Source organism: Podarcis cretensis (genome assembly GCF_951804945.1).
Source record: "Podarcis cretensis genome assembly, chromosome: 7".
Classification (NCBI taxonomy): Eukaryota; Metazoa; Chordata; class Lepidosauria; order Squamata; family Lacertidae; genus Podarcis; species Podarcis cretensis.
In genome coordinates, this window is record NC_137176.1 from 25,671,198 (window position 1) to 25,698,911 (window position 27,714).

Here is a 27,714-nt window from a genome sequence, read left to right on the forward strand (position 1 = left end):
CTTCCTGCCTCTATTTTGTTCTCTCTCATTTGTGTCACTGCACTGATTGGTGCAATACACAGTCATTCTTATATTAAGGCTCTTCTGGGCTTAGCTCATTCTGAGAATTTATGGATTGAAATGGTATAAAAGGTTTGCACAGAGTGTCTCTTTCTCATTGCTAGGAATCACAGCCATTCTGCACACACAGCTGTGATTGGAGGAAAGGGCTTTCAGGTCAAAATATACTATTTCTGCTTAGACATATATGAGTTTTATTAGCTCAGCATCTCTCAACTAAGCACTCCACACATGCAGAAATGCCCATAACAGAAGGTATCCATTTTTTACAGCATACTACACTTGTGATTAAGGGACGCGGGTGGCGCTATGGGTTATACCACAGAGCCTAGGACTTGCCGATCAGAAGGTCGGCGGTTCAAATCCTCGTGACGGGGTGAGCTCCTGTTGCTCGGTCCCTGCTCCTACCAACCTAGCAGTTCAAAAGCACGTCAAAGTACAAGTAGATAAATAGGTACCGCTCCAGCGGGAAGGTAAACGGCGTTTCTGTGCGCTGCTCTGGTTCGCCAGAAGCGGCTTAGTCATGCTGGCCACATGACCCGGAAGCTGTACGCCGGCTCCCTCGGCCAATAAAGCGAGATGAGCGCCGCAACCCCAGAGTCGGTCACAATTGGACCTAATGGTCAGGGGTCCCTTTACCTTTACCTTTACACTTGTGATTAACCTTGGATTGCCAAGAATTAACATGGGATTTCAGTTGTTGTTGTTGCTGTTGTGAGGCCTGCAGATTTTGGATGCGCCGAAATCGCAGTCAACAATCTACAAGGTCCCTAAGAAAGCTCACATATTTCAGGTTTTGCTTCTGGTTTGATGGTGACAAAAAGCTGAAATGACTTCTAGAGTCTTGTGGCATCTTAAAGACTAACAGATGTTTTGTTCCATTTCATCAGACAGATGGCAGGCGGGCAAGCAGGGTTTAGTATTTGCACCAATTTCTGCAGCAGCAAAGCAGCTCATGCCATGGAGTTTTAAGATCTCCTTCCTCTCTCCACCCAATCAATTCTACATCAATTTCATATTGCAGAAGAAAAGCTGGTTGCTGCCTGTAGGGTGCCTAAAAATGTGTGTGTCAATTTCCACTGAATAGCAACAAGACTTTTAGCTACATACCTCTGACCCTAATATGGTTTTAAATATAAATAATATCGGGTGAACAAAATGCAAGGTTTCAGTTATGATTCAGAAGCTGACAGTGATGACTAGTCCACAGCAGTCTTGCAAAGACCTTTAAAAAATGTTTTGCTCTCAGAAAGGATACTGTATCTTAATGCATTATTTTTTTTATTAGTATAATGCTATGTGATTATGCCCAGTGTAAGTGAGGCTTAATATTGCATGAATCCACAGTAGGAACATTAAGGGTTTATGTGCACTTAACTTTCGCCCCATGTCTTCCAGGAACAGTTGTGCACTTGAAAGCTCTGTATCTGAGTGCTTTGTTGTTGTTTTTTACTCCAGAGCTTTCCCTGTGAAAATTTGGGTCTTCTGCAGATTGCTGTTTGCTCTGATTCCGCAGTAAAGAGTGGATTTTCACAGGGAAAGATGAGGGGGAGAGAAAGCACTCAGACATGGTGCTTTAAAAGCCAGGCTGTTTTTGGAAAGCATTGAGGAAAGGTAAGCATGGATAAGCCCTTAGACCAGAGGCTCTCAAAGTGTGTGACAGGACACGATTTCCTCCAGTGTTTCATCCTACCAAGGAATCACAACCAAGGAAGTGACATACTTGGTTGCACAACCTTTCTCAATGACAACTAATTAAATTAAAGAATGGGGATTGAGTCTACATGGATCTAACCATATACTAAGACCAGTGCCAGATTTACGTATAAGCTAAACAAGCTATAGCTTAGGACCCCACTCTCTTGGGGCCCCCAAAAAAATTAAAGGAAAAAAAACCTGGATGTACATTTCAAAAATATAAGATTAAAAACAAATAAAATAAAACCTACATACAGCAACAGTGGCAAATGGCTTTAGATACCTATCAGGTCCATAAATAGCATATATTCAACACAAAAAACAGTGACAAATTGTTGTTGACAAAGGACAGCTGGACATACAAAGGGCCCCATTACCTTCAGTAGCTTAGGGCCTCATCAAACCTAAATCCGGCCCTGACTGAGATTTACACAGGTAGCAAAGTCCAGAGAAATTAAAATCCCAGCAACTAAATAATAATAAAAAAGAGTGTTAATTCATTGGCGCCACAGACTTCTCCATCAATTCAAGTGGCGGGTGGAAACAAAGATCTAATGCATAGAAAGGGGACGAGTTTGGAGGAACTCGGTATGCCTCTCTTATCAATTATCACACGTTTTAAATGAGAGCCAGCTTCACCTTCCATGAAGGCTAATAGTTCAACAATTAACTACCTATATATAATGTTAGATGAAATATGCATCAAGGTTAACAGTTTGTAAATATGCTGTTCAGGTCTAGGTTTAAGATTTTGAAAGCCATTAGCCTTCCAAGTACGTATAACATGGTACTTAATACCTGTTCTGTGTTCTACGATATCATATTCTTGACAGTAACAAATGGCTTGAATAGACTTTAAACTATAAAAATATGCAGAAGTTTGTGTAATAAATGCATCTTTTTTAAAAGATGGTTTTTGTAGATTAACACATCCTCTTGTATTATTAAAATGTAAGACATAGCAATTGTGCGCACAAGTCATTGTAGAATAAACAATTACTTTATTTACTTGGAAGTTTGGGGTGGATTGTGTCTTTGTGTCCTAATTTTGCCCTTCAAATTTCAAATATGGTCTCCAGTTTTTGAATGTGAATTTTACCTCAGCATTCAGTTGTTTTACCACACTTCTTTGCATCTCATTACTTGGTAACTGTCAAAAAATAAAACTTCATAAGCTATCCAATGAAAATCATTACACGCTAGCGACCAAAAGTTCCCAAATATAAAAACTAAACGTCATTAGATGTCAATTATTGAAAGCAAATGTCATTGGATGATAACAAATAGCATTATAATATCTGATTATGTAGGCAGAATATCCAGTTAATATTCAGCATAAAAATTCACAGGGAGAATTACAAGAAAAATGCTTGAAAGAAAAGTCACCTTAGATCCAGTCTGAGGAACAGGATATCTTTGCAACAAAAGCACAAATCTGAGAGGAGCCTCCTGGCTCCCGTTAAGCAAAGGAGTATTTATTGTAAAATAGTTTTTGTGTGAAACACACACTCCTCCCTATCCCTCATCCCGGCAAGCAAGGAGCATTATCAGAGCTCAAAGGTGAATTTCAGGCAGGCAAAGACACTCAAGGATTGTGAAAAGTAGGGCCTGCAAGAGGTGTGTCTTGGGAAGCAGTGGTTAGCTGAGAAGTTCCCATAGTAGATAAAAGAGTGATCTTCTACAAAGAACTCTAAACCAAGGTTTGTTATGGTATCAAAATAGCCTCTGTAAGTGGTTCAGTCTCCCTACACATAATACATAGACACAGGTCCACTTCTAAACCATGAGGGTTTTAAAGCTGAACTTTTAACATTTGAACCTGGCAAATATGCACATCTACTTAGACGTAAGTCATATTGAATTCAGTGTGGGCTACTCCCAGGTAAGTGTGCATGGGATGGCAGCCTATCTGGTATGTGTCCAAAAAACAACCATATGAAACCATGCTTTGAAGCTGGCTTGTGACTTGCAGCTTATATTAACTCTGTTTTGCTGTTACATCCAAACTCAGTAGAGAGAGAGGGAGTGCAAAAGATGACACGGATTTGTATAAAAAGTGTGAATGCTAATATATATAGATACACGTGCAAATTTGGGAATAATTATTATAATACATGGGTAGGCATACTAAGGACTGGGGGGCGGATCAGGCCCAATTGCCTTCTAAATCTGGCCCACAGACGGTCCGGGAATCAGCGTGTTTTTACATGAGTAGAATGTGTCCTTTTATTTAAAATGCATCTCTGAGTTATTTGTGGGGCACAGGAATTCGTTCATTTTTTTTTTCTTTTCAAAATATAGTCCGGCCCCCCACAAGGTCTGAGTCACAGTGGACCGGCCCCCTGCTGAATTTGCTGACCCTGCTAATACATCTCACTCTAGTCAGAATGACGGTGACCACATTACCTACTCAGTCTGTTGCTCATGTGCAAATTGAAGGCTCCTACTCTCCCTTCTTGCATGCAACTTCAAGTATCTTGATTTCCCCGGGACATTCCCGGAATTACAGAAGCCATCCTGGCTTCTGATTTGATACCGGAATGTCCCGTTTCCCTCCTCCCTCTACTGCCACCATCACCGAGCTCAGCGAGGGAATGAGCTGGTGCTTGCAGTGGTGCCGTAATTTCACGTGAGCCAGCTAACTCGTGGGGCAGCGCAGCACCAAAAGACACACGTCCCAGTTTTCACCAGAGGAATATGGGAGGGTATGTTCTTGTGGTTCTTTATCTCTAAACTAGACTTGGCCTGGAAAATCTTTCAGAGATATGCCTGTCCTCCATAAACTAATGTGTAAGTGCTTTGTAAGTAGCTTTAACTAACTCCCACTTCCCTTTCGTGATCATTAACTTCCCTTTCCTGTCCTTCTGTATCTTCTGTTTTCTATTAGAGCAACTCATGTGTGCTGTGCAAAGAAAGCCTGCCTCATGGTTTCCTTGTCTGCTTCCTAATTCTTCAAGCCTTTCTGGGTTACTCTAGCATTACCACTGCAAGTTATTTCCGTTTCTATTCCTGCCTCATTTGTCTGGACTGACTTGGAGGTTCTCTCAACCACTTTTGCGTGCTGAGGTCCCCCAAAACACCCCTACCCCAATAACTCACACATCACACATAATTTTTGTTTAAGGTTTTTGGCATAATTTTGGCCACAACTTTATTATCATACAAATTGTGAGTGGTTGCTTAGGCATTGGTTATGACTAGCTATTCCCCCTGCCTTGGGGGATAGCACTGACTCCCGGATTCCAGCGAGAGTCAGTGTGGAGGAACAAGAACAGGGCAACTGGGGCTGAGACACAGACCCTTCAGTTCCTCCCCGCTTGCTCCTTGGGGTCTTACACGGCCCGCACCCGATTCCAGGGGTTTGGACGAAGGGATGGTAAGCCCCAGAATTCCTTTAACGGAATTCCCGTGCAGCAGCAGCATTGGAGGGGCAGGCACAGCCAATCCATACCCCTCCACCAACCAATTTAACCAATGCCTAACCGCCAACCTTACAAGTTGTGACGATTTGCTACGCAGTAGGCAAAACCCAATTGGCACACACTAATCAGCCAAAAGGAAAATTCCTACCAGGCCCCCGCACCAATGCGAACGACCCCATGACAGGCATAGCAAGGTCAAAGCGGAAGCCCAATCAAGGGAGGGCGGGCGGGTGATCCGGTGTCCACAGCGAAAGAGAAAAGAACATGCTGTGGACCTTGCTTAAATAACCACTGACCCCACCCCTAAATTGGCAACATCAAATTTACCCCAGTAACACCAGCCACCAATCTGATCCAAGCCCCTTGAATCAGCCTGGCTGGCAACCGTGGGTGTTTTGTCTGGCCCCATCCGCAACACGTGCTCTCTTTTTAATGAGAACACACTTTATCTTACCTTTTATTAGACACCAAGCCTTAGCCTTGCAAACCATCAAGATCTTTCTTCTCTGTCCTTGAGAGGTCCAGGCCATAGTTGGGGAACACTTTATGGCGCGACACAAACATACATCAATTGCAAACATGTCTGAATTAAAAAACATTTTGTTCAAAACAGTCTTTGAAGAATATGCCACATATTTCAAATCTTTATTACTTTAGTGCATACAATTATAAACAGGTTGACTAGAACAGAAACAATTCTTGAAAGATCATATGTAGCATTAGTGAATTTCTCCCCTTCCCCCCCCTACCTATCCCAATTATTTCAAACACCTGCTCCCTGTAAATTTTCTTTGCTGGCTCCTTTAATATTTTGAAGTGTTTGAAACACACATGGTGTGTCTTTCTTTTTAATTATTTTCAAGTTAATTTTAATTTTCTGAATTTCTTCAATCCTGCCCATTTCTTCAATAAAGTGAAACTTTAATTAATATTCTTCAGTTTAAAGTCTCCTAAAGTTTCCAGAGGGTACTTTACGGGCTGTTTTAATGACACTTTGGACTGGTCCTAGAGATTTTCCCAATTACGCAGTTAACGGCACCTTGTCCCATAAGCAAAGTATTTGAGAAATATCGTACTTTTGTCAAATAGTGACTCGCCAAAATATCCAGCTACGGCAATGAGAGGTACACCAGATTCTAGACAGTGCATAATGGGTGGGATAAAGGTAAAAATTGGCATATTATCCTTTCTTTCTCTTTCCCCCTTTCCTTTTCTATCCATGGCTAGTACCTTTTGATAGCTTACTTTATCCTCTAAGCACTTGTCCATTTCCCTTTTAAAGCCACACCACAATCTGTGGTCGGTGAATTCCATAGTTTAATTGCATGTTGTGTGAAGAAGTACATCCCTTTGTCTTGTCCCAAACCCCCACAAGCAAGCTTCACTGGATGATCCTAGGTACTAGTGTTTTGGAGAGTATCTGTTTTGTTTGCTCCAAGCTGCATCACTTTACACCTGTTTACATTGAAATGCGTTTGGGAATGATTTGGGAAGGAATTCAGCTTAGTTGTACAGCATCTGCTTTGGTGCCAGGAATACTGAAGTAAGAGTAGCGAAACCACAGCTAAGAAGCTCATATCTTATATATGACTTCTTTGAAAATTAAGCCAACATCCAGACTTTAACATTCAAAAACTTTACTAGTGGAAACTTATAGTTGTAAATGAATTAAAACACAATATTTACAGTCACATGCTTACCCAAGCAGTCTCTTCTTCTAACTTCCAGACAACTGTATCTTTCCTCTCTTTTCAGAGCTCAACACTCACCTTTCTGTATTTCAGTTAAGCCATGCCTTGCTGCTCCTATGAGAGATTTCCACTTTCACCTTCTCCTGCAGCTTTGATCTCTTTCGAGCAGAGAAGAAGCACTCCAACACTCGACTCAACTTAGCAGTGTTCACAGTGGATTCTAAAACACAGTCATCTTGCTTCACATAAAATGGAGTCTCTCCTTCACTAAATACCTCCCATGTGGCCAATGTTAGCCAATCAAATGAGAACAACTATAGATGATGATGATGATGATGATGATGATGATCATTATCATGCCACCCATCTGACTGGGTTGCCCCAGCCACTCTGGGCAGCTCCCAACAGAATATTAAAAAACACACAATAAAACATCAAACATTAAAATCTCTCTAGAATTCAGTTACTAACCAATCAGATTTAAGCATCTATTAATGCATACAAGTACTTACAATTTCAGTAAATTAAATTACTATGCTTAATAAGGAAGGGCTGGGAATGTCCATCAGAAACCCAGGATGGCTGCTGCCTCTCAGTGTGGACAGTTAGATGGACTCAGCACGAGGAAGGTGACTATCAGGAGAAAGGCGCAATCATGACTTGGCTCTCACACCATGATATCTCTACAGGGCTTAGTCTTCATTATGAGCCACTTTGGGCACCATCCCAATGGCAAAACAACCTGTTCTCTAGTCCAGAATGGAGTACAAAGAGTTCCATCATGCTAAAAGCCACCATTTGAGGACCTCCCCTGCATACACTGAAGTCTAATGAAAGGACTCACCTGGGCATCTGATCAGGGCAATGACAGTTTTGGCTCTAACTTCAGGGAGAACTCCATGATGCCAAGAGTGCTGGAACTAATTAGAGGAGGCGCTTTGCCGTTTATTCAGTGACTCACTGTTTTCTCAGTTTCTCTGGACGTGACAATCCCACCTTCCTGAATGGTGCTTCTGTTGTACCAATTTTAGCAAGACTTGAGAGTATGGCAGTGAATTTGCAGAAGAGGTTCTGCCTTCCTAGTGCTGTGTGTTCAAATTCTTGAAATGATGTACGCTGATAATGTTGTTTATAGCCCAAAGTATCGATACACCCAGCCCCAATCTGCGTCCTATTAAATCTGAAGCCACATTTATTTTAGTCACATTACATAAAAGTATTTCACTGAAAATCAGGATTGTCATCTGTTCACTTTTCTAGAGTTGTACAAGGTTTAGTATGTGCAAGAAGGACAAGATGCACCTGTCTTCTCTTTTTTTTTTTTATAATAATTTTTATTAATTTCCACACATATAATAAAGAACAATATAAAACAGTATCACATCATACTCATCGGTTCTTACCCTTCTTTCTTTGACTTCCCCATACCTCCCCATCCCTGCATCCTTGTTTAATAATTCTTTAGCAACCCTTAAGTCCATTGTCTTAGTTCCCTTTCGTAAAAGTTTCTTAAGTTTTTTTGTTTACTGCTGCAATTCTTTACTTCTTACCCCCTGACATCCTAACATTCCTCAATTTTGCAATTATTTTTAAGATATATTTTGAAGTTCTTCCAGTCCTCTTCCATTGTCTCTTTCCCCTGGTCCCGGATTCTGCCCGTCATCTCGGCCAGTCCCATAAAGTCAATCACCTTTGTTTGCCATTCTTCCAGAGTAGGTAGTTCTTGCGTCTTCCAATACTTTGCCAGTAGAATTCTTGCTGCTGTAGTGGCATACATAAAGAAAGTCCTATCCTTCCTTGACACCGCTTGGCCCACCATGCCCAAGAGGAAAGCCTCTGGTTTCTTAGGAAAAGTCCACTTAAGGACCTTCTTAATTTCATTATAGATCATTTCCCAGAAAGCTTTAACCTTTGGGCAGGTCCACCAAAGGTGGTAGAAAGTGCCTTCAGTCTCATTACATTTCCAACACTTATTATTAGGCAAATGATAAATTTTTGCCAGCTTGACTGGGGTCATGTACCACCGGTAGATCATTTTCATAATATTTTCTCTTAATGCATTACATGCAGTAAATTTAATACCGGTGGTCCATAACTGTTCCCAGTCAGCAAACATAATATCATGACCGATATCTTGTGCCCATTTAATCATAGCTGATTTCACCGTTTCATCCTGTGTATTCCATTTTAGCAGCAAGTTATACATTTTTGATAAGTTCTTAGTATTGGGTTCCAACAATTCTGTTTCTAATTTTGACTTCTCTTTCTGAAATCCTATTTTCCTGTCCTGTTTAAACGTCTCATTTATTTGATGATAGTGCAACCAATCTCGGACCTTAGGCTTTAGTTTCTCATAACTCTGAAGTTTCACCCTTTCACCATCGTATTCTAAAATCTCATGATATTTTGGCCATTTAGAATCCATATTAAGCTTTTTTACTTCCCTAGCTTCCATTGGTGACACCCACCTAGGGGTTTTACTTTCCAACAAATCTTTGTATCTAATCCAAACGTTATACAATGCTTTCCTTACAATATGGTTTTTAAAGCTTTTATACACCTTTACCTTGTCGTACCATAAGTATGCATGCCAACCAAAACTATTATCGTACCCTTCCAGATCCAAAATGTCAGTATTCTCAAGAAGTAGCCAGTGTTTCAACCAGCAGAAAGCTGCTGATTCATAATAAAGTCTTAAGTCCGGCAGGGCAAACCCCCCTCTATCCTTTGCGTCAGTTAAAATCTTAAATTTAATTCTGGGCTTTTTGCCCTGCCAGACAAATTTTGATATATCTTTCTGCCACTTCTTGAAGCATTCCATCTTGTCCACAATCTGCAACGTCTGGAATAAAAACAACATTCTAGGCAATACATTCATCTTAATAGTAGCGATTCGGCCTAGCAAGGAAAGTTTCAGCCTTGACCATATTTCCAGATCTTTTTTAACTTCTGACCAACATTTTTCATAATTGTCCTTAAATAAGTTCACATTCTTGGATGTTAAGTTTACCCCCAGGTATTTTACCCTTTTTGTTATCTCCAAGCCTGTTTCATTCTGAAAACTCTCTCTTTCTTCCATTGTTAAATTTTTTTCCAACACTTTCGTTTTTTGTCTATTCAATTTAAAACCTGCTACTCGACCAAATATATCAATTAATTCTAATACTCTTTTAGTACTAGTATCTGGCTGTTGCAAAGTCAATACTAGATCATCTGCAAATGCTCTTAATTTATAATGTCTAACTCCGACCTGAACTCCTTTAACCAACTGGTCCTTTCTAATCATGTTTAACAATACCTCCAGGACTGATATAAAAAGCAAAGGGGATATTGGGCAACCCTGTCGTGTACCTTTTTCTATAGGTATTTCTTCTGTTACCACATTATTTACAATTAATTTGGCCTTTTGTTGAGAATATATTGCACCTATACCGTTTTCAAAACCTTGGCCTACCCCCATCCCTTGGAGATTCTTTTTCATAAAAGTCCAACAAATGTTGTCAAAGGCTTTCTCCGCATCCACAAAAATCAAAACTGCTTTCCTATTAATGTCAACATCCAGCAGCTCCAAAATATCTATAATGTTTCTCACATTGTCTGACATATGTCTACCTGGGAGAAAGCCTGTTTGGTCCTTATGAATCTCTTCTACTAAAACTCTTTTCAATCTTTTTGCCAAAATGTCTGCAAAAATTTTGTAATCCACATTGAGTAAAGATATAGGGCGGTAGTTTTTAACCTGGTTCTTCTCAGTCTCTGTTTTCGGTATAAGTGAGATGAAAGCCTCTTTCCACGATTCAGGTGCCTTTTTCCCCTTCAAAATTTCATTGCAAACTTCCTTCAATGGTTGTGTCAGCCATTCTTTCAACATTTTGTAGTATTTGGCCGTCAGGCCATCTGGTCCTGGTGATTTTCCCAATTTCATATTTTGAATGGCACCCTCTATTTCTTGTTCTGTTATTTCCTCATTTAAGATCCTTTTACTTTGTTCTGAGATTTTTGGTAAACCGTATTTTCTGATGAATTCTTCTATTTCTTGCTCGTTGATTGGCCCTTGTGCATACAATTTCTTAAAAAAGCTTTGAAAACAATTGTTGATCTCATTGGGTTTATGGATAATTTTTCCATCCATTTCTAAACTTGTTACAGTGTTCATTTTCTGCCTTTTTTTCAATTGCCATGACAGAAGTTTCCCACATTTATCCGCTGATTCAAAAGTTCTTTGTCTCATTTGCCTTATCTTCCATTCTATTTGTTGGTTCATAAGCTCCATGTACTGCATCTGATAGAACTTTATTTCTCTCAAAATCTCATGGGATTTAGGTTTAGACCTCAACTTCTTCTCTCCTTCTTTTATTTTTTCTAAGATTTTTTCCTTCTTCTCATTTTGTTGCTTCCTCTTAATAGAATTTTGTTGAATTAGGAAACCTCGCAGAAGATGCACCTGTCTTCTCAAACATAACAACTCCTGACTTAACTCTAGAGGCAAGGTGGGCTAGGCTATGGAACTTAGCTCTTACGGAGAAACTTAGAACAAAGACCAAATGCAAGTTTGAAACAGTTTATTCAGAACACTTGAAAGGACCATGATGTTCCCTCACCACCAGCTATCCATGGCTCATTTTGGGACAGTGGGTTAAGATGGAGAGTAGATAAATGAGTTTTACACTGTGATCTAAATTATGCTCCAGCTCTTTCACAAGTTGCAGTTTTCTTAAAAATGAATTTATACTGTATTTTAATAATTATTCTTTTCTTTGTGGGCTGCCCTGTTATGTGAGATATACATATATATATCTATATCTAGATAGATAGATAGATAGATAGATAGATAGATAGATGAGAAATCCTGGGTGCCTAGATCCATGTTTGGGGCAAGTACTCTCTAAGAGAACCTCAGCAGAGATGTAAAATCACAAAATATGCAGCCCTGAAGGATAGGCCATTAGACCTTTTAAAAAATTAAGTTCCTTCCAAAGTTTCCCTCTTCCCCTAGCATAGAAAAAGACCACATGTTTGGTAAGCTAAAAACAGTTTAGTTACAAACTCTCCACAGATCATATTCATGTGCTTTTCCATATAGCATTCAGCTAAAGTTGCGCAGGCTACAACGCTTGGCTCAGTTACAGTGGTGTAAGTTCCTAAATTATCGGTACAGGAACATGGCTCGTAAGAGCCATGCAATCTGAGCCGCAGCAACAAGCTAAGAATGCCTGGCATGTTGGGCTTCTCTGGCAGACCAGGAGAGAACAATAGGCCTGATTACCTAGTTCCTCCCAAGGTGAGGTTAGCCAGGCAGGACAGCTTCCTCTATGGTCTTAACCCCTTCATGCATTAATTAGACTTAAGCATGCTGGTTATATGAGAGTGGTTATCCCACAGTTCCCTGAGAAGAGGGATTGATAGTTCAGCCACTGCTGTGTGAAGGGAAGAGGCGTCTCCTAAAGTGCAGATGGGTCCTGAGCTAGATGTGACTTGAGATGAGGCAGCTGCCTGTATTATTGCATATTACAGTAAAAAGGAGCTTCACCACACTGAGCCTTCAAAAAAATATATGGATTCCTGGATTTGTCAGTGTGTTTGAAGACTTTTTGTTTCCATGCCATTCTTTCTTTTCTCAGGCTATTTTTAACAAGCTTATGTCTGGTCGTCAGTATTGTGGGTAGTTTGTGGGTAGTATCCTAACGTGACAAATGACCGCACTGCTGAAACACGATTATTTTAATTGGTAACCTCATTTTACTAGAACAGTTGAGATGGAAAAGAGTCATTTTGGTTGTCCTCCTGTGTGAATGCGGTATATTTCCAGTGCATCAAAAAAGAGCCATAAGCATGTGAAAAGTTCAACAAGGACACAGTTTGGCCAAGAGTAGCCTCTGTTAATCTTTGTTACTTTTTTTTAGCCATCTCTAAGCACATTCCAACATTTTCCTTGTTTTATTAGCTGACACTAAGCGTTGAACAGAGTTTGCTTTATTCGCAGCGAGCCTAAATGCTCCTTCTGAGTAGTCACAGTTCATTTAGAATCTGAACTGTGCATCTGTCAACGGCGAATACAACCTGCCTTTCTTGTGCCAATTCTTCCAATGCATTCAATGTTCGACAGCTATGTTAGAGTTAAAGTTTATTATTTAAAATATCATTAAAGCATTTTTAATAAGTAGTGTGAAAGCATTTTTTTATCGCACTGGTCAGCCTAAAAAAAAGGCTCCCAGTTTACAAATGTCAGTGATAAGACTAGGATAAAATAAGATAGTCCCCCTCTTCAGTGTGCATGGCTCTGCAAGAAGCCAGCGTAAGCTATTAGCAGTCCAAGCTATGTTTTTCAGAGTGGAGGAAGCTCAGGAAAAGTATCAGGGGATTCCACCAAATGTTCCCACCACCATAACCCAAAGTATATACTGTATACAGGAATTTATCCACAGAAACTACTATACATATCTAATACAAGTCCTGCAAAAAGTAAAGGTAGCTGTGTTGGCCTATGAAAATAAATAAATGCCAGACTCTTGAAAATGAGGAAAGTACCACAACAAAAATAATCTTGTTACAACTGTACGTATCATGGTTTGTTTGTTTTTTGGTGAGGTTTTTAATATTTTATCAATGCCCAAAAGTGCAAATATTAAAAACAGTGAGGAACATAGATAGACAGACAAACAGATAGATGCACTCATCACTGCACACATAAACATTGACTGGACTAAGGGTTATAGCAGACTGTAGCACACAAGGCATTCTGCACAAAATTTGCAACTGAAAAAGCAGAACTTAATGTATTTATTCTGGTTTGGGGGAAAACAAACCCAAATAATTTTTATTATTTGTAGCCAGTGGCCACTGAAATATAAATCACACGAAACAAACAATCTGATCAAAGGGTACGTCAAAACACAGAACTACAGAACTTTCAGAACTACAAATTATCAAAAGTTCCCCAAATGATTTAGATTTAACTTTTCAGGACTACACACAAGTGAGCAAAAGAGTTTTGAGTGACAGGAGCATTCTCCAAGTGGCTACCCCATAGTCATACCTAGGTGGAGCATTGAGGAGATAATTATGCTCCAGAATGAGTGTGTTGCAGCCCTGATCAGGTTCTGTTTGGCGCAAATATATATATAATTAATTGCCTTCTCCTTGTATCTCTTTGGCTATATGGCAAAGGAGACTTCTTTTTTAAATTTAAAAACTGGCACCAAACTTATAGCCTATCAACACAGCAAAAAGGAGACAAACCTTTGGAGATCTGTGAATAAATATCTCGAGCGCCTGGAACACCTCTTTTTGTGGTGCAGAAAATGTTTGCCCCCAAACATTTCATTCATCTTTAAATACTAAATAACAAGCCTTTTCCTGAAAATGGCCACTGGGTGTCAGCTTTTCTGTTCTTTTACTCCGAGAATTTTTCTCAAAAGTATCCCAACAATTTTGGAAGCCAGTAAGTTCCACGTTCTTTTTATTTGTTTTGAAGTTGTGAGATACCAGAAGCTTCTGTCAGGACCCGATTAAGTAAATATATTTCTTATTTGGGGACACTAGAGCTCTAGCATCTCATATCCTTTTACAAGCACTGAACAAATACATAGGCGAATTACTCTACACCATTCCTCACAGAAAGAAACATAACCTAATCTGAAATAATAAAAGCCAGTGAGATTAAGTAGAAGAACAACAGTCCTGGATCAGGGAGCCATGGGTCAACCCACAGGCTCATTGGGTGGCCTTGGGTAAACGCCCCCCCCCATACAGTATCGAAATTGGTAATTTTTTAAAAATGGACAACAACGTTTCAAAATATTCAAAACAAACAAAATCAGATAGATGTCACCAAGTAGAGCTTGAGAAGTTGAATTAATAAATTCTCGTCAAAATCTGGCAAGTTTTTATAACTCTTAACAATATCCATGGTTCATGATTTAGAGCAAAGAGCATGGTCTTTGTTTGCTACCACTGCATCAAACAATATAGAGATACAGTGGGTTGTCGAACAGCTTGCCTCCCGAACAAATCAGCTCCTGAATGCCGCAAACCTGGAAGTGTTCTGGTTTGTGAACTTTTTTTGGAAGAAGAACGGCCAACACGGCTTCTGATTGGGTGCAGGAAGCTCCTGCAGTCAATTGGAAGCCACGCCTTGGTTGTCAAACACATGCCTTCACACTGCCAGATTGGATGTGATGCCCTCTGCCGTGCTTGAAGGCAGATACCAAAAGATGCCAACTGAGAAAGGACTCTGCCCCTGTGGAGATGGCAGTCTGGAAACAGTGGCTCATGTTCTCCTGTCCTGTCCCCTTTATAAAGATCTGAGGAATGGGATCTTACTTACCACCCCAGGCCGCCCATCTGTGGCCACATTGTTCTTTCTTTTATCAGATCAAAATGATCAGACAACAGCAAAGGTTGCTAGGTTTATCAAGGGTGCAGTGAGATTAAGGGCCACTATCTGAAGGATAATCTTGGTCATTTGATTGCCCTTTTTACCCATTGTTGTCTTTTTAATTGTATATATTGCTTGCTTTATGTTGCCATGGCCGTTGGCTAATGCAAATAAAGTTTATCTATCTATCTTGGTTGTCGAACGGTTCCGGGAGTCGAACGGACTCCCAGAATGGATTATGTTTGACAACCAAGGTACTACTGTACTTTAACACTGTTAAATCCCTAACTACAGTGGTACCTTGGGTTACATATGCTTCAGGTTACATACACTTCATGTTACAGACTCCGCTAACCCATAAATAATGCTTCAGGTTAAGAACTTTGCTTTAGGAGAAGAACAGAAATCGTGCTCCAGCAGCGCGGCGGCAGCGGGAGGCCCCATTAGCTAAAGTGGTGCTTCAGGTTAAGAACAGTTTCAGGTTAAGAACGGACCTCCGGAACGAATTAAGTACTTAACCTGAGGTACCACTGTATAAGACTGTTTGCACAGGAAAATAGGAGGTTGACTTGTATCAGTTTGACGATTAATCCATCTAGCTCAGTATGATCTGTTCTGATAATTATCTGTTCTGCTCCCCACAGCAGGGATAGGGAAGAATACACAGTTTCCAAAACAATATGCAAACCAAAGAAAGAGAACCAGCCACGCTTCAAAATGGGCACTTCTCTGAATTTTGCAATGCAACTTTGCGGTCAAGAGCAATGTACAAAAATGTCTACCCTAGGGTAAAGTGTACATAAAATGCATGTATTATTGAAAATACAATCAAATATTAGGAGAAACTGTTTTGCAAAAATGTGTATATTCGGATAAATTTGCACTAAAATGCTGGTGAATTTTCATGAAGTCCTAAAAAAGCAAACCCTCATACTATTATGTAAATATGGAAAACTGAACTTTAGGGAAATGAGAAACTGAGAGAAACCAAAACAGACAGATTTGCCCATTCCTGCTTAGCCCCTGCACAAGTGGGGGAAAGAGGATGAGGAACCTGTGGCCTTCCATCAGCTGCAGCCAGCATAACCGATAGATATGATGGAAGTTGCACTCCAGCAACAATTTACGGACCACAGACTTCTCATCCCTGTGCTAGAGTATCACAAGGAGTTCAAACTAGCTTTTATTATTTGACTTTGTTGGTTGAGGAAGTAAATTTAAGCAGGGAATAATTTCTGTATCACCTGGAGCCCCAATGGCATTGTAACCATAAGAAGCTATCAGAAGAACACAAACACACAAAACTGTTGCTAGAAATACCTGGAGGGCAATAAATCTTTTAGGAGCCGCCTTTCTCAACCGTGGGCCCCCAAATGTTGTTGGACTACAACTCCCATCATCCCTGAACACTGGTCCTGCTAACTAGGTATGATGGGAGTTGTAGTCCAACAACATCTGGGGACTCAAGGTTGAGAAAGGCTGGTCTAGATCAATGTTTCTCCACGGGAGGCCACAGGTGAAATTATATAGTTTATATAATTATAAAAAATGATAACTAAAACATGTTCTATTTACAAACAAAATAGCTACCTTTCTACCAGTAGGACAGGGAGGGGCTACAGAAAGGAAACAAGGTCAGAAGGGGGCCATGGTTGGAAAAAGGTTGAGAAACACTGGACTAGATGGTACGTGGGAAACAAAATATTCTATATATTGTTGGCAGAGATGGGAGGGAGATGAAGACATATGATAATGATGATAATTATAGCAATAATTTTTATTATTTATACCCCACCCATCTAGCTGGTTTGCCCAGTCTGAATGCTTAGAAAGATAGCTGTGAATGCCGTCACAAAAAGCTTTAATGTCAGGATACCATGGTACAAGCAGACAATGGCAAATCCAGGTGATCCAATCTTTGCTCAGCATCAGGTGTGCTGGTCTCAGAATAGAGGCCCGATCAATCAGCCATGTCAGGGCCTGGAGCCTGTCCTGCTCTCCAAGTTCAGCAACGTGTTGCTCTGGAAAAGCAGTAGAGTTGTCAGCTCTACAGGAGCAAGGCCTCACTGTTTCACAGAAAACATTGGGTCCTTGACCATTTTTCATTGCTTTGAGAACAGATTCCTGGCATTAACCATGCTGTGTGGTTGCATAAGCAAAGCTGGGCTGCACCCTGGTGTTCCCCCACTCACTCTCTCTCTCTCTCTCTCTCTCTCTCACACACACACATACACATTGGATATATTTTAAACAAATATGTTCAGTATGTTAAGCAAGGATAAAAGATGTTGCTAGCTGGAGCAGAAGACATCTTTCTACTCCCACTCCTGGAGATAGAGACTGAGATAGGACAGGCAAGCTGTGTTCCTTCTGGTGAATGGAGATCTGAGTCGTGATCGCTTGAACTACCTTTACTGGAAATAATTTACCTGTGAAGGATATGAATGATCTGAGACCATATTTCAAGTCCACAAGGAAGGGAGGGCAGAAAAGGAAAGTAAAAATGGAAATGGAAAAGACAGGCAGCTAGTGAAGGATGTTTGATTCTGGCTTAGCCTTTGGAAACGGATTACAAGAGCAGAAAAAGAACCTAAAAACTAGGTTATGCTACTGTAATGTCCAAAGGGACGCAGGTGGTGCTGTGGGTTAAACCACAGAGCCAAGGACTTGCTAATCAGAAGGTTAGTGGTTCAAATCCCCGCGACGGGGTGAGCTCTCATTGCTCAGTCCTTGCTCCTGCCAACCTAGCATCAAAGTGCAAGTAGATAAATAGGTACCGCTCCAGCGGGAAGGTAAACGGCGTTTCCGTGTGCTGCTCTGGTTCGCCAGAAGCGGCTTAGTCATGTTGGCCACATGACCCAGAAGCTGTACGCCGGCTCCCTCGGCCAATAAAGTGAGATGAGCGCCGCAACCCCAGAGTCGGCCATGACTGGACCTAATGGTCAGGGGTCCCTTTACCTTTACCTTTACTGTGATGTCCATTCAGCTAAGTTCACAGTTCAGTTAGAGCGCCCATTTCCAAAACTGCAGACATTGGCTTTAAATAAACATTTAACTTTTTAATCTGAACAACTACAGATGCATTTTTCTTGATGGTTACATATTTTTTATTATTATTTTTAAATGAGAAACCTCTATCTCTCCAGATGTTGCTTAAGGATGATGGGAGCTGCACAGGCTCCCCACCCATACCCTATTGCTTATTTTCCCTTGTCATTCCCAGTTTTGTTTTCCCACCTGACAAATACAAGGACGGGAATTGTTCCTGGCATCTGCCGCCATGCCCCCTACTGACATGACTGACCTACAGGCAACCATCTGAGATGAGCTGGGAAGCAGGAGTTGTGCCAGGGAGTCATCACAAAGAAACAAGCACGAAACCAGACTCAGGGAGCATCTGAGGCTGGAGCTGTGGGTGAAGCTGGAATTTAAGGCTGGAAGGTAACTCAGGACCAAAAGACAAAACATAAGGCAGAACCAAGGGACAAATCTCGAGACAACACCAGAGAGCAAGTTAGACCAAAGCACAGCCAGAGGAACACATCAGAGCTCAGGAAGTCCCTTGTTGTACTGGCAAGGCATAACTGAGACTGGAATTTCTCTTTCAACCATTCCTGTCTGGAAGGATCTAATGGCATTAGGCTGGCCTGGGTCAGGTCAGGCACTTTGGAAGCCCTGGGTGAAAAGTTGAGGTCAAACAGACTGAAGTTGAATGGAGGTGAGGCGGAGGAGATCTGGGGTCTCCAAGCTGAGCCAGGCAATGCTGATATTCTAAATCTAATTTCAAGCCTGGACAAAACTGAAGTGGAATTGATTGCTGCTGTGCCCCTTCATATTGCCGTGTCTTTTAATGCTTTGGCAGCTCCAACTGGAATAACTTGCCATTGGCTTTAACCCCAAATTTTGATACAGTGCATGCTCATGTGTGCTCGTAGGCCTGTTCCATCACAATTCTTGCAAGGTTGCCATCGATTCCTGCATGGCTCTGTTCAAAAAGTAAAGGCTCTTCCATGGACAACTGTCCCAAGTTCTCATATCCTTGTTGTGTTTGCTAGTCTGTTAATGTGGGCTGGGTGTTTTTAACATATGTAGTTTTTCTCTTGGTTTAAATGTATGCTTTGTTGTTGTTTAGTCATTTAGTTGTGTCCGACTCTTCGTGACCCCATGGACCAGAGCACGCCAGGCACTCCTGTCTTCCACTGCCTCCCGCAGTTTGGTCAAACTCATGCTGGTAGCTTCGAGAACACTGTCCAACCATCTCGTCCTCTGTCATCCCCTTCTCCTTGTGCCTTCCATCTTTCCCAACATCAGGGTCTTTTCCAGGGAGTCTTCTCTTCTCATGAGGTGGCCAAAGTATTGGAGCCTCAGCTTCAGGATCTGTCCTTCCAGTGAGCACTCAGGGCTGATTTCTTTAAGAATGGATAGGTTTGATCTTCTCGCAGTCCATGGGACTCTCAAGAGTCTCCTCCAGCACCATAATTCAAAAGCATCAATTCTTCGGCGATCAGCCTTCTTTATGGTCCAGCTCTCACTTTCATACATCACTACTGCTAAATGTATGCTAGTTTTCTGTAAGTTGCAGTGAGTTGCCCTGGCAAGAAAACACTGACTAAATATAAACAACAACAACAGAAGAAGAACAGAAGAATAGCTTGTGGAACAGATCAATGGCTCATCTAGTCCAACATCCTGTTCTCTGGTTGGTCCTCAAAGTGACCAACCAGATGCCTACAAATTGGACATGAGCACAAGAACACTCTCCTATGGTTTCTATCACAGCTCTCTCAGCTTATCCCCCCAAACATATATAAAGACGTGTGTGTGTGTGTGTGTGTGTGTGTGTGTGTTGTTCAGATTCATACTAATAGTACAGATTATAAGGGGTTTTGACATTTAAGGCAAATTTGGTCTTGCATCTCCCCAGCCCCCACTCTGAAAAACATGTATTTGTGGGGGGGACGGGGAGGAGGAGTCGTTTCCAATCCTGAATTGCAGTTTCTCTTGAGAAAATCTCCCTAAGGCTTTGCTGTGATTGCTTTCATGCTGTCAGCTGGGTCAATACTAAATACGCTCTGGAACGAGCTACTTTCTCTATCCATCTTGTTTATTTGTATAACGGGAACAAAATATGCAGTGAAATCCACACCGTCCAAGAATTTGAATTTCCTGGAAAATTCTGCTCCAGAAGCATGAATGTATGAGAGATGGAAAGGCAACTTACTGCACTAACTTTGGGGGAAGTTGCTTAATAGTTTAAGGGGTAACTGAGGGCAATTTTTGTGGCATCAAAAGCAACTTCCTTGCAATGCCTGACCATAGTGTATGCCAAAATGGCCATTCCTTTCCAAAACAGCCCTTTATAGATCTATCAGAGAAGAGTACGGTTTTCCTTCAAAGACAAAGGTAAGCAAAGCATTGTTCTGTGCATAGGGCCTAGCATATTGGTCACTGATTATAATTAATTGACCCGTAAGTCTACCACTGCAATGGAGATTTACTTGCTTCTATTTTGTCTGCTTTTCAATGAATTTGTATCTGGCATTTCCTTGGGTTATTCAAGGTTAACTGTGCCTCTACTAATGTACAGTACTACTAAGTTCATGGCTTAATTACTACCAGGACTTTTTTTCAGCCAAAACCTGCCAGAACTCAGTTCCGGCACCTCTAAGGTAGCCACCATTGCCATTATAATTATCCCACAAATATTAAAGCATAATAAAACATCAAAAACTTCCATATACAGGGCTACTTTCAGATGTCTTCTAAAGGTTGTATAGTTACCGTATTTTTCACTCTATAAGACTCACCAGACCACAAGACGCACCTAGTTTTTGGAGGAGGAAAACAAGAAAAAAAATATTCTGAATCTCGGAAGCCAGAACAGCAAGAGGGATCGCTGCACAGTGAAAGCAGCAATCCCTCTTGCTGCTTTCCCTCCCTGCGCAGCCTGCATTCACTCCATAAGACGCACACACATTTCCCCTTATTTTTTAGGAAGGAAAAAGTGAGTCTTATAGAGCAAAAAATACGGTACTTATCTCCTTGACATCTGATAGGAGAGCATACCACAGGGCGGGTGCCACTGCCGAGAAGGCCCTCTGCCTGGTTCCCAGTAACGTCACTTCTCACATTGAGGGAACTACCAGAAGGCCCTTGGAGCTGGACCTCAGTGTCTGGGCTGAATGATGGGGGTGGAAATGCTCCTTCAGTTATGCAGGGTCAAAACCATTTAGGGCTTTAAAGGACAACATGAACACTTTGAATTGCGCCGACCAAATAGAGCTAACCCTGGCTGAGTTTTGCTAGAATATTTTTCGTAGCTTAACCCAGGAGAAGAAAATGTACTTTTTTCCAATGAACACGATAAGAGAGCTACGTTTGTGTTTACCCAAAACTCATTCTGGTTTTGCTTAGATGATTAAACACTGATTTGTCTGTGACAGCTGGCAACATTTCTCTGGCATTTTGTTGTGGAAACTCACAATGGATATCTAAAGTGCTTACTCCAACTCTGCAAAATCATGCCTAAGTGTTGCCTTCATGTTAAAACCCTGGAACTTATGGGCATCCAATTGAAGCTGAATGTTGGAATATTTAGAAAAGAAAAGTATTTCTTCACACAGTGCATGGACAAACTACAGAACTTGCTCCAGGAGGCAGTGATTGTCAGGAGCTCAGCCTACACTCAAGTAGGACCCTGGCAGAGACACATGCCAGACTGGCATGTTCTCTCCCTCCTGGTCGGTTGATTGGGAGCTTCAAAAGCTTTCTTCAGCCTGAACATCACAGCGACCGATGCCAACAGACACCGGCACATTTAGGGATCCACAGAGTTTGCGCAGTTTGCGTAACAGACCTCAGCAGCTCAGCATTTTGGCTAATCTACTTTATTTACATATAAACACACACAGAGCACTGCAACATGGCTGCCCCTCTCTCTAGCATCAGACAGCAAAAAGAAAAAACAAAGGACAATAGTCCCACTTCAAGGAACACAGTAACACAAACATCCTGCCTCCGTCACTTCCCACTCTTTGGAGTCAAAGCATATACCGTCATGTGATAGACAACAATCCCATGACTGCAATCATGGAGCAGGAATTCTAACAGTGATGGCTGGAAATTCAACATGGATGACTTTAAAAGAGGACCAGACAAATTCTGGGAGGAGAGGGCGATTGACAGCTACGAGTCATGAATGCTATACTCTACCTCCACCACTGGAGGCAGCGATGCTTCAGGATACCAGTTGCTGGAAACCACGAGAGGGTAGAGGGCTCTTGTGCTCATGTTCTGCTTCCTAGTTTCCCACAGGCATCCTCTTGGCAGATGTGAGAGCAGGATGCAAGACAAGGTGGGCCTTTGGCCGAATCCAGCAGGCTGTTCTTCTGTTCCTCCAGTTACCCTCAAAAAGTGCAATGAGTAGTGAGCAGACTGTAGGGACAGATGGATCTTTCAGTTTCTCATTTTGCTGACCTTAAGTCCTCCACATCTCTACATCAATTCATGGGTTATTGTTGGGGGTTTTTTAAGTCCTCCAGAAAATTCATCAGTATTTAAGCATGAATTTCTCTTAATATACACACGTTCGTATGCCATCTCCCCTAATATATATATTTTTGCAAAACGATTCCCCCCAATATAATGCATTTGATGTTATTTTTGCTAATACATGCATTTCTATGCAGATAACATCCCAATATAAGCATTTTTGTGCACATTGTTTGCCTTAGAGCGCTGCATTGCAAAATTCAGAGAATTACGAAGGGTGGCTGTGTTTTGTTTCTTGTATTATTTCAGAAAGTGCAACTTAGGTACATTCACCTTTCAATTGGAACTGAACTGAATTTCACCACCACCCGATTATTTCTATAAGATGGAGGTCCTTTTTGATTGTGGTACTCTGTTTATGTAAAATTCTCCCCAGACATACTCATCGGGCACCAGTGCCGGATTTACGTATAAGCTAAATAAGCTATAGCTTAGGGCCCCACTCTCTTGTGGTCCCCAAAAGAATTTAAAGGAAGAAAAAAAACTGGATGTACATTTCCAAAATATAAGATAAAAAACAAATAAAAGAAAACGTACATACAGCAACAGTGTTTTGTGTTGTGTAGGCTCCTATTTGTTATGTGCAAATGGCTTTAGATACCTATTAGGTCCATGAATTACCATATAGCATATATTCAACACATAAAACAGTGACAATTTGTTGTTGACAAAGGACATATAAAGGGCTGGACATATAAAGGGCCCCATTACCTACAGTAGCTTAGGGCCTCATCAAACCTAAATCCGGCCCTCTCTGGCACACAGTGTGATTGCCTGGCAGCACCAGGAGAAGACATTTTCATTTGCCCAAGCACATCATGGTCCCTGCAATGCAGGGGGTTGGACCAAATGGACCTCGTGGTCCCTTCCAACTCTATGATTCTGTGATCATGCAGAGTGATTTGAATACTGACTTTATCTGCTCAGCTGTCTTTTTTTGGTGAAGTTACATGCTGCTGGTTTTAGCTTTATTTTAGTTTTTCCTGTAGCTTTCCTGTAGTTTTTCCTGTAGCTTTATTTTAGTTTTTCCTGTAGGGTTCCTCCCGCCCCCCCAAAAAAATCCTGACAGTTTTTGTGTTGTTGTTGTTTTGGAAGGGCATCTTAAATTATATTTTAAATGAAACAATCAATTCCGTAAATTATTTCCATTAGAAAGGCATGGGAAGGTTTCTTCTGCAACCCACTTCCTAAGGAAGTTCTTTGGTTTCAGAGATGACTGAGGGCTGTAAAACATCCACCCACATTTCAAAATCCGTACTTACCTAAATACCCAAATTCCCCGAGGACCAACATACCATGGCATACCATAAAGAGGGTGGAGGGGAGGCAAGAACCTTTTGCCCTCTAGATCAGCAGTGCCCTCTGGAAGACTTTTTTGTTTTACTGGCAGCAGTAAAATACACAGTGCTATCAGAGATGCAATATCAGCAGAAATCAAGAACTTGGCTCTTTCTTAGCGGCTGCATTTGCCTAATCTCCAAATATATTCACGAACATAAAGACTGCTCTGTGTCTCTGTTCCCCACCATTTCAGTAAGAGACACAGGTTCTCTGCATGGCTGAGTGAAAAGACAATGGTGCTACTCAGAGGACAAGGCAGGGAGGGGGTGTTGTGGTTTACAAACACACACACACAGACAATTTCAGTCCACGTGTGATTATTCTCTTGGTTAATAAAACCATTAAATGCACTCATGCTAAAGGCAAAAATCATGTTTCCTAGAACAAAAACAAAAACACTCTATCTAAATATGTGTTTCTGACTGTTTGACTTGTGTTGATAACATTTGTTATGGTTAAAGGTAAAGGTAAAGGGACCGCTGACCATTAGGTCCAGTCGTGACCGACTCTGGGGTTGCGGCGCTCATCTCACTTTATTGGCCGAGGGAGCCGGAGTACAGCTTCCGGGTCATGTGGCCAGCATGACTAAGCCGCTTCTGGCGAACCGGAGCAGCACACGGAAACGCTGTTTACCTTCCCGCAGGAGCAGTACCTATTTATCTACTTGAATTTGATGTGCTTTCGAACTGCTAGGTGGGCAGGAGCAGGGACTGAGCAACAGGAGCTCACCCTGTCACGGGGATTCGAACCGCCGACCTTCTGATCGGCAAGTCCTAGGCTCTGTGGTTTAACCCACAGCGCCACCCGCGTCCTTATTTGTTATGGTTAGGAGATCTTTTAAAAAGGCACAGAAACATGCAGCTTCTTTTGTAGCCGAATCTTCATTATATCCAAGAGCTGCTATTAGCTTGGGCAACACCTGGATTGTGCCTGCAATTCTAACCCCAATGATGCCAATAGCAGCAGCAGAGGGAGGAGTAAAGAAAATAACTTATATCAGCAGGGGGCGAAAGTGTTAAGCCCTGTTTCCCCAGTCAAAGTTTCTGAGAATCACTCAAAAGTCAGAGGCCTCAATGGCTGATTTAGAGGGTTTCAAGAAAAAAACTAAGCACCTATGCCAGACCCTCCAGGTGTCACTGTTTTCCAGGGGCAGTTCCAGATTTACAGAAGCCATCCTGGTTTCTGATTTGGTCCCAGAATGTCACTATTTTTCATCAGAGAAATGTTGGAGGGTGTGGAGTTACGTGACCCTCAAGCCAATGAGATAAGTAACTATACAGTGGTACCTCTGGTTGTGAACGGGATCCATTCCGGAGGCCTGTTCGCAACATGAAAAGTCAGCAACCTGAAGCGCCATATCTGGACAGATGCGCAGCGCGATTTGGCATTTCTGCACATGCGTGAAGCACGATTTAGCGCTTCTGCACATGTGTGAGCAGCAAAACCCGGAAGTAATCCTTTCCAGTACTTCCGGGTCACCGTGGGACGCGACCTGAAAAAATTAACATGAAGCAAACATAACATGAGGTATGACTATACAAGCTTTAAGAGATAGCTGAAGGTAACCCTGTATAAGAATTTTTCATGTTTAATGTTTTGTTATGTTTTTATATACAGTGGTACCTCGGGTTACATATGCTTCAGGTTACATACGCTTCAGGTTACAAACTCCGCTAACCCAGAAATAGTGCTTCAGGTTAAGAATTTTGCTTCAGGATGAGAACAGAAATAGTGCTCCGGCGGCGCGGCAGCAGCAGGAGGCCCCATTAGCTAAAGTGGTGCTTCAGGTTAAGAACACTTTCAGGTTAAGTACGGACCTCCGGAATAAATTAAGTACTTAACCTGAGGTACCACTGTATGTTGGAAGCCACCCAGAGTGGCTGGGGCAACCCAGTCAGATGGGTGGGGTACAAATAATAAAATTATGGTGATGGTGATGGAATAGGAAATCCCTATTTTCATCAGAGAAATGTTGTAGGGTATGTGTTGGGATTCAGAACTTACTGGGTTAATGTTTGTTCTGAGTGTGCCTCCCATTCTGACGTGGGAAAGGAGGGAGGAGTTTGTTGTTCTCTCTGTGTCTCTGAGAGAGACGGACGGAAGCCATGAATGCTAGCAGTCCAGGAGATTCTGAGAAATGCTGAGCTGTAAATACTTGCTGCAATAAAGAACTGATGAAATTTGGACACACACAGGTGCTTCGTGTGTTTGTCTGGATCTGAAACAGACTGCGACAGTTTTGATCCGCTGTGTTTTTTACTCTGCTAGACGAAACCGGAGAAGAAAAAGGTCTGCGCAGCTTGGCTGGGAGCGTGCCGGACCACTGGGGCTAATTGAGGCCATAAAGCAATTAGATGGCCAGTGCAATTAAGATCTTATCAGATCTTCACAGGTTATGGAGGACCTAATTACCGCTAATAAAACTGTTGCTAAGAGTCTGCCGGTGAGCTTTGAAGTCTTGAAGTCAGCTTGGCAATAGCTGGAAGACGCTACTGAGGCGGCAGAGGTCTGCGTTCTGTGTTTTGCCTGCTGCAGAGAGGCAAGAGTTGCTGAGGCAGAGAGCTGGAAAAGCAGCTGAGGAATCGGGTGCCGGAGAGCTGACTGGTGAAACGTGAGTACAGCTGGGCCCGGGAAAGAGGAGAGAATGGCAGACAGCCAGGTCTTTGAGGACGTTCCGCTTGAAAAGCTCACTTTAAGAAGTTGGGCAACCTGGTCCAGAAGAGTAAGGGGTTGGTTTCTGGTTACTGGGCTTTGGAGTGTAAGCCAGAGAGAACCACGTCCCCTGAATCCAGGTCCTGAAGGGACAGATGTTACAGGCTTTGAGGCTGCGTTGCCTGAAGAAAGCCAGCAGAGAATGCAAAGAGAGCTTGCTATGCTAAAAGCATGCGTACATGCATCACTTTTGCCCAGTTTGGAGGGCGTAAAGTCAGCAAGGGCTGCCTGGGAGGTGCTGAGAAGTTTGTGTGAAACTTCAGCAGGATGCCAGAGCCCTGGAGGAGCCATGCAGAGCCTGGGAATGGCTGTAGCCCCAGTCCCTGAGGTGCAAGTCGGGGGGGCTGAGAATTCCAAAGGCAAGTTTCAAAAGTTTTCCACTGTGAGTGCTGAAGTGGAACGCAGTTTCAGCGAGGGCAGGGCTGGCACAGAGTGCTCTTCCGGAAGAAGGGGGGCCAGGCCAGCTGAAAGGAGCCCTGGGCAGTATTTTTCCACTGGGGATCGTCGTCGTCATGCAAAGTCTGGAAGGCGGCGGAGAGCTAGACGCTTCAAGGTCGGCCACCTGGACAAAGTGAAGATAAGGCCTAAAGAGTCGCGTGGGAACGCAGAGGCCAGGCCAGTCTCCAAGGCAACGGAGGAGGCTACTTCTACGGAAGCTGCCAAGGTCCTGAGCAAGGGGGAGTTGGTTGCCAAGACAACCAGAGGGAACTGCTGCAGAAGCCCAAGAGGGGGCAGCGATACGTTTGTTGCCAGTATGGCTTTGTTTGAGAACAGCTCTGAGAGACACACTGTTTTTCGCTTTGTAATCGACTCAGCAGCGAACTGCCACCTGATCCCAGAGACCCCTGCAGTCGAGATGTGG

The 27,714-nt window shown here is 42.2% G+C and overlaps 1 long non-coding RNA gene across 1 annotated transcript; it reads right to left on the minus strand.

The window, feature by feature from the left end:
• Positions 1 to 21: 21 nt before the first annotated feature.
• Positions 22 to 23,476, minus strand: LOC307220975. The gene is made up of 2 exons (XR_013841240.1): positions 23,401 to 23,476; positions 22 to 2,041 (listed from the first exon to the last, which is right to left on the minus strand). It is a non-coding gene; the product is annotated as an uncharacterized lncRNA (long non-coding RNA).
• Positions 23,477 to 27,714: the final 4,238 nt, after the last annotated feature.